Source organism: Eschrichtius robustus, chromosome 10, assembly GCF_028021215.1.
Source record: "Eschrichtius robustus isolate mEscRob2 chromosome 10, mEscRob2.pri, whole genome shotgun sequence".
In the NCBI taxonomy this organism is placed as follows: domain Eukaryota; kingdom Metazoa; phylum Chordata; class Mammalia; order Artiodactyla; family Eschrichtiidae; genus Eschrichtius; species Eschrichtius robustus.
This window is the reverse complement of record NC_090833.1, coordinates 52,836,243-52,842,836: the sequence shown is the minus strand read 5'-3', so window position 1 is coordinate 52,842,836 and position 6,594 is coordinate 52,836,243. Positions and strand designations below refer to the sequence as shown.

At 41.9% G+C, this 6,594-nt stretch overlaps 1 pseudogene; it reads left to right on the top strand.

The window, feature by feature from the left end:
* The first annotated feature begins 1,352 nt into the window (after positions 1 to 1,352).
* Positions 1,353 to 4,526, top strand: LOC137770944 (importin subunit alpha-1 pseudogene; annotated as a pseudogene).
* The last annotated feature ends 2,068 nt before the right edge of the window (positions 4,527 to 6,594 follow it).

The window sequence follows — 6,594 nt, the reverse complement described above, 5'->3', positions numbered from 1 at the left end:
TTCATAGAGACAGAAAGTAAATGGTGGTTGTCAAGGGCTGGGCCAAGGGAGAATGGGGAGTTAGTGTTTAATAGGTACAGAGCTTTAGCTGCGGAGGATTAAAAGAGTTCTGTGCTGGGGCTTCCCTGGTGGCGCAGTGGTTGGGAGTCTGCCTGCCAATGCAGGGGACACGGGTTCGAGCCCTGGTCTGGGAGGATCCCGCATGCCGCGGAGCAACTGGGCCCGTGAGCCACAATTGCTGAGCCTGCGCGTCTGGAGCCTGTGCTCCGCAACAAGAGAGGCCGCGATGGTGAGAGGCCCGCGCACCGCGATGAAGCGTGGCCCCCACTTGCCGCAGCTGGAGAAAGCCCTCGCACAGAAATTAAGACCCAACACAGGCATAAATAAATAAATGAATAAAAAATAAAAAAAAAAAAAGAGTTCTGTGGATGGATGACGATGATGTTTGTACAACAATGTAAATGAAATTCATGCCACTGAATGGTACATTTACAAATGGATAAGACGGTAACTTTTGTTGTAAATATCGTTACTACAATAAAAAAGGAGATAACCTCAGAACGGAATTGACCAGTTTTCACACAGGATAAAAGGGATTAGAGAGTCCGGATATTTGGGACACCAAAGGTTGGAAAAGCTGTTGCTTCTAGACCCCAAATAGTAAGAGATAAGCATGGAAAAGGATTTATGCAACAAAGGTCCAATAAAACTCAGCCCTGTGGCAAAGTTCAGATTGAGGGCTTGGCCTTCTCACATGTACCATAAATCTAGACAGCTTTAAGAAAGTCATCACTGAAATCAGAGAGGAAGAGGGGGGTGGTGATAAAGCAAAGAAATAAATCAGGTCTGAAAGTCATGATTAGGAGAGAATTTTGGGTGTGGTTACTGGTACATGAAACTGAATGGAAGCAAATAGATCAGAAGCTGACTATGTGTCTTAGGGTACGGTGATTGCCAATGAAACCACAAACCTGGACTGAAAATCCCTTTAACTATGTGAGGCTTAAAACAACCTTCAGGCATCCACATTTATACCAGCTTGAAGTGTGCAGTGAAAACTGTACAGCCCTGAAGGAGCATTTTTTCCTCAATAGCGACTTTGAAAATGGACAATAAAGAATTCTCAGAAGGCAGAACCAGAAGCCAGGAGCAATGTGTAAGAGAGCTGCTCCCAGAAAGCAGAATCAGTGCTATTTGTTCCCATTCCTACATTGTCTCCATGGGGGTACTGATTGTTTTCATCCTCTCCCTGTCCCACCATTGAGTGGGTGTGTTGGGATGAGATGAAGGAGAAAATGATTTGTCTTTTTAATTCAAAGCCTGCTGGACCACAAGGAGTCACATCTAGACGGATGGCATGGACTATGCGTATTCTGGAGACGCAGAGCTTTGAAACGGGTACAGCGGCTGGTTGGGACTTTTGAGTTGTTTCTCAAAGGTGTTGCTGGGGAGGAACAAGTGTGTTCTTTGTGTGAGAATGAGAGTCAAATGGAAGAGCTGAGTGTGGCCAAGACTTCGATGTGTTCACCATCACTTGTTTTCCTTCATACTGGGTACACAACTAGACTACATTTCTCAGCTTCCCTTGAATCTAGATGTGGCTAAGTGACAGAGATCTGACCAATGAGGATGTAGGAAAAGCTGATGTATGTGACTTCCAGGCATGGCCCATACAATCCCCCCAGGGGGTCATCTTTTCTCTTTCTGGAATGCAGGAATGGGTACATCTCCTAGGAAAAACTTGGGATTCACTTGTTGAAGATGGCAGAGCCACAAAATGGAGAGGGTCTGGGTCTCTGAACCACACTTGAAAAAAATGTACCCCATCAGGAACAACTTTACTAGACTGTGATAAGAGCAAGAAATAACTTTTTTTGTGACAGCCACTGATTTTACTTTTTCCTATACCAGAGACTAGATTTACCTCTACTGACATACTACTATAAAGATAATATATGCTTGAATATAGATGATTTGGTGAAGTCAGAAAGTAAAAGAAAATAAAAACTCCGTTTTTCCACTCCCCAGAGTTAACCACTTTTAATATTTTAGTGTGTTTTCTTACTGACATTTTTTTCTATGCATTTATTTTTGCATAAAAACATTCATACGTCTTGGGTGGAAATATTATGAAGAGAGTTTTGGTGGTAGAAAGTATTTCCCAATCTGGATCTCTAATTGCTCAGATTATTCAACATATGCTTTAAAAATGTAAACTCCATAGTTGATTAAAATCATTACCAATAAAAATGAACTTGAAGAGATTTTTCTTATCTTACTGATATTCATACATGCTATGAGGCAAAGAATTGTCTGTTATTTTCACCATTTCACGCTCAGCGAGTAACACAGTGACAGGCAAATAGAGGCACTAAATAACTATCTGTTGAGTAAACTGACATATGAATGAATGGATGAATGAATGAATGAGCACAATTCTGCTTTAGTACAACAGGAAAAAAGGTGTTCATTAATCATCCTGGCAGTGTCTAAAGTATGTAAATAACTTAACCATTTTAGATGGGTTGTACCAGTTGTTTTAAAGATACATCAAAGATGCTAAGATATGCCCTTTGAAGGGTGGAAGGAAGAATATGGCTAATGAAAATATTTCTTCTTCCTTACCACACCGTCCTCGGGCTGACCGTGGTGGACGTCTTGAGCGCAGTCGATCCGCAGCCTCTGCGCCCCGCACCGCCTCCTGTGGAAGCTTGAGCCGGCTGTGTAGCTTTCTCCCTTTGTCTCATAACCGTGTCCACCAATGAGAATGCTAATTCACCAGCTGCCCGCCTTAACAGGTTCAAGAACAAGGGGAAAGACAGTACAGAAATGAGGCGGCGCCGAACAGAAGTTAATGTGGAGCTCAGGAAAGCTAGGAAGGGTGACCAGATGCTGAAAAGGAGAAATGTCAGCTCTTTTCCACATGCTGCTGCTTTTCCACTGCAGGAAAACCGCAACAACCAGGGCACTGTAAATCGGTCTGTTGATGTTATTGTCAAAGGCACAAATAGCAACAATTTGGAAATCCAGCTCCAAGCTACTCAGGCTGCTAGGAAACTGCTTTCCCGGGAAAAACAGCCCCCTATAGACAGCATAATCCGGGCTGGTTTGATTTCAAAATTTGTGTCCTTCTTGGGCAGAACTGATTGTAGTCCCATTCAGTTTGAATCTGCTTGGGTCCTCACTAACATTGCTTCCAGGACGTCAGAACAGACCCAAGGCTGTGGTAGATGGAGGTGCTATCCCAGCATTCATTTCTCTGTTGGCATCTCCCCACACTCACATCAGTGAACAAGCTGTATGGGCTCTAGGAAACATTGCAGGTGATGGCTCAGTTTTCCGAGACTTGGTTATCAAGTATGGTGCAGTTGACCCGCTGTTGGCACTTTTGGCGGTTCCTGATTTGTCATCTTTAGCATGTGGTTACTTACATAATCTTACCTGGACACTTTCAAATCTTTGTCGCAACAAGAATCCTGCACCCCCCTTAGATGCTGTTGAGCAAATTCTTCCTACTTTAGTTCGTCTCCTGCATCACGATGATCCAGAAGTTTTAGCTGATACCTGCTGGGCTATTTCCTACCTTACTGATGGTCCAAATGAATGGATTGAAATGGTTCTGAAAACGGGGGTTGTACCCCAACTTGTGAAGCTTTTAGGAGCTACAGAATTGCCAATTGTGACTCCCGCGCTAAGAGCCATAGGGAATATTGTCACTGGGACAGATGAACAGACTCAGGTTGTAACAGATGCAGGAGCACTTGCCATCTTTCCCAGCCTGCGAACAAACTCCAAAACTAACATTCAGAAGGAAGCTACGCGGACAATGTCAAACATCACGGCTGGCCGCCAGGACCAGATACAGCAAGTTGTAAATCATGGATTAGTCCCATTCCTTGTTGATGTTCTCTCTAAGGCCGACTTTAAGACACAAAAGGAAGCTGTATGGGCTGTGACCAACTACACAAGTGGCGGAACGGTTGAGCAGATCGTATACCTTGTTCATTGTGGCATAATAGAACCGTTGATGAACCTCCTAACTGTGAAAGACACTAAAATTATTCTGGTTATTCTGGATGCCATCTCAAATATCTTTCAGGCTGCTGAGAAACTAGGTGAAACTGAGAAACTTAGTATAATGATTGAAGAATGTGGAGGTTTGGACAAAATTGAAGCTCTACAAAACCATGAAAATGAGTCTGTGTACAAAGCTTCATTAAGCTTGATTGAGAAGTGTTTCTCTGTGGAGGAAGAGGAAGATCAAAATGTTGTGCCAGAAACTGCCTCTGAAGGGTATACATTCCAAGTTCAGGATGGCACTGCTGGGACCTTCAACTTTTAGATTGTACATCTGAGGCATAAAGTTGTTTGTTGTGTACTATGTTTGGTAGAAGTTTGTCTTACTGTTTCTCTACTAAGAACTCTTTACACGTGGTTTGTTACTGTAGCATTTTTTACAAAGAAACTATTCTTGAACAGTTCCAAACTGTACATACTGTATGAAGCTTCTCCTCTCAATGGGTTTCTTATTTCTATGTGGAATTTCATATCTTGCAGTGTCCTGTAAATACAGATTAAATTCCAAAAAAAAAAAAAAATTTTTCTTCTTCCTTAAGAAAAGAGCGGAAGTAGAAATAAAGAACAGCAGAATACAGGCCACATCTTTGCCCCAGGCTGTAGTATCCACCTGACAATATATCAATATAATTTAAATGGATCTTGAGTTTATAGGCTAAACAGAAAGGTATGACCTTCAAGTCTTTTTATAATTTGAATTCTCCATTCTAGAATTCCTAATATGACTTCATTTCTCCATTAAGTAGCATGCATACTAAAGTAATTTTTTTTTTAAAGGAAGGCCCTTTTAAATCTGAGGACTTATTCTCTTTAAAGACAGACTATTTGGGAAAAATTCTTAGGTCACAACTTTCCAAAACCGTAGATACCGCTCCCATGAATTATTGCATATAACATTTCAGAGAAATTTTAGGTCAACCTGATAGCTTTCTCCTTTGATGACTCTTTTTGTTAATTTCCCTTATACTTAAAGGGTTTTTCTTCCCTATATGGTTAAAATTCAAAATTTTTGCCAGAGTTTGTCTAAGTGTGCTTGCCAGTTTTCATCAAATGTGACATGGTGACTCTTTCAGTTTGTTCATTTGTCTTTTTCAATTCAGGTAGGTTCTTTAATTATCTTAATCACAGACTGCTTGTGGGTGGCTGCCTCACTCCAGGGGCCTCCTAAAACCAGAGACTATGTCTGAGCCATATGTATATCTTCAGCCTTTGGCACAGCAGTGATGGGTGATTGAAGTAATGAAGATTAGAGTTACCTGGGAAAATCTCTAGTAAAGGAAGTATCCATGCATTGATAGAATGACATTTTACTGCGTTTGACTTCCACATGATTTCATGAATCTACATGGACCACAATGATTGTGAAACTTTGGCCAGGTGATGGGATATTAGTAACTGTGATGCCAGCAAAAACCTGAAGAGCATTTGTACATTGATGCTTGCTCTCTTCAGATGCCTAGGGAACCCTGAGACTGCCCTGTGAAGATGGTAAGCTAGAAGCCCACTAGAAGATGCAGAGCCACATGGAGCAATGATGAGCTAACTCAACTTAGGTGTCACCCCTCCCCCTCTAGACCCACTAGGTTACCTACAGCCAGACATCTGAGTGAGATCGTTTTTTTTTTTTTTTTTTTTTTTTTAACATATGTTTTATTGAGCTCCAGTTGTTCTGTTTTGGATTAGCACCTTATCTGTAATCCACCTGCCTTTTCTTTCTTTTTTTTTTTTTTTTTATAAATTTATTTATTTATTTTTGGTTGTGTTGGGTCTTCGTTTCTGTGCGAGGGCTTTCTCTAGTTGCGGCGAGCGGGGGCCACTCCTCATCGCAGTGCGTGGGCCTCTCACTATCGCGGCCTCTCTTGTTGCAGAGCACAGGCTCCAGACACGCAGGCTCAGTAGTTGTGGCTCACGGGCCCAGCTGCTCCGCGGCATGTGGGATCTTCCCAGACCAAGGCTCAAACCCGTGTCCCCTGCATTGGCAGGCAGACTCCAAACCACTGCGCCACCAGGGAAGCCCCAAGTGAGATCATTTTTGACCATCCAGCTTCAAACAAACTCAACCAGGCCAGAAATACTTCTCACTGACCCACAAAACTGCAAGAGAAATCCAAATATTTGTTGTTTCAGGCCACTGACTTCCAGGGTAATTTGTTATACAGCAAAAGCTAATTGATACAGGAAAACACTGAATTATTCTAATTAGGAGGATGACATTAACTGATTTATATTTTAAAAGGATAACTCTGGATAATATATTCTTGGGAAGTGGGTCCAAGAATGGAAACAGCAGTTAGGAGGCTATTGCAATAATCCAGTTGAGCGATTTAGTGGGTCTGTTCCAGGGTGACAGCAGATCTCTCTCAGGGGAGAGAACTGAATACATTTAAAACATAGTTTGAGGAAGAATTGGTTTTGAGGAATTGTTTTGTTCAGAGAGAAAAATGGTAAAAAATACCCTGCAATAAGAACTAGACTCATACTTCTCAAGAGGTGTACATGATTCTAGAAGACAATGGA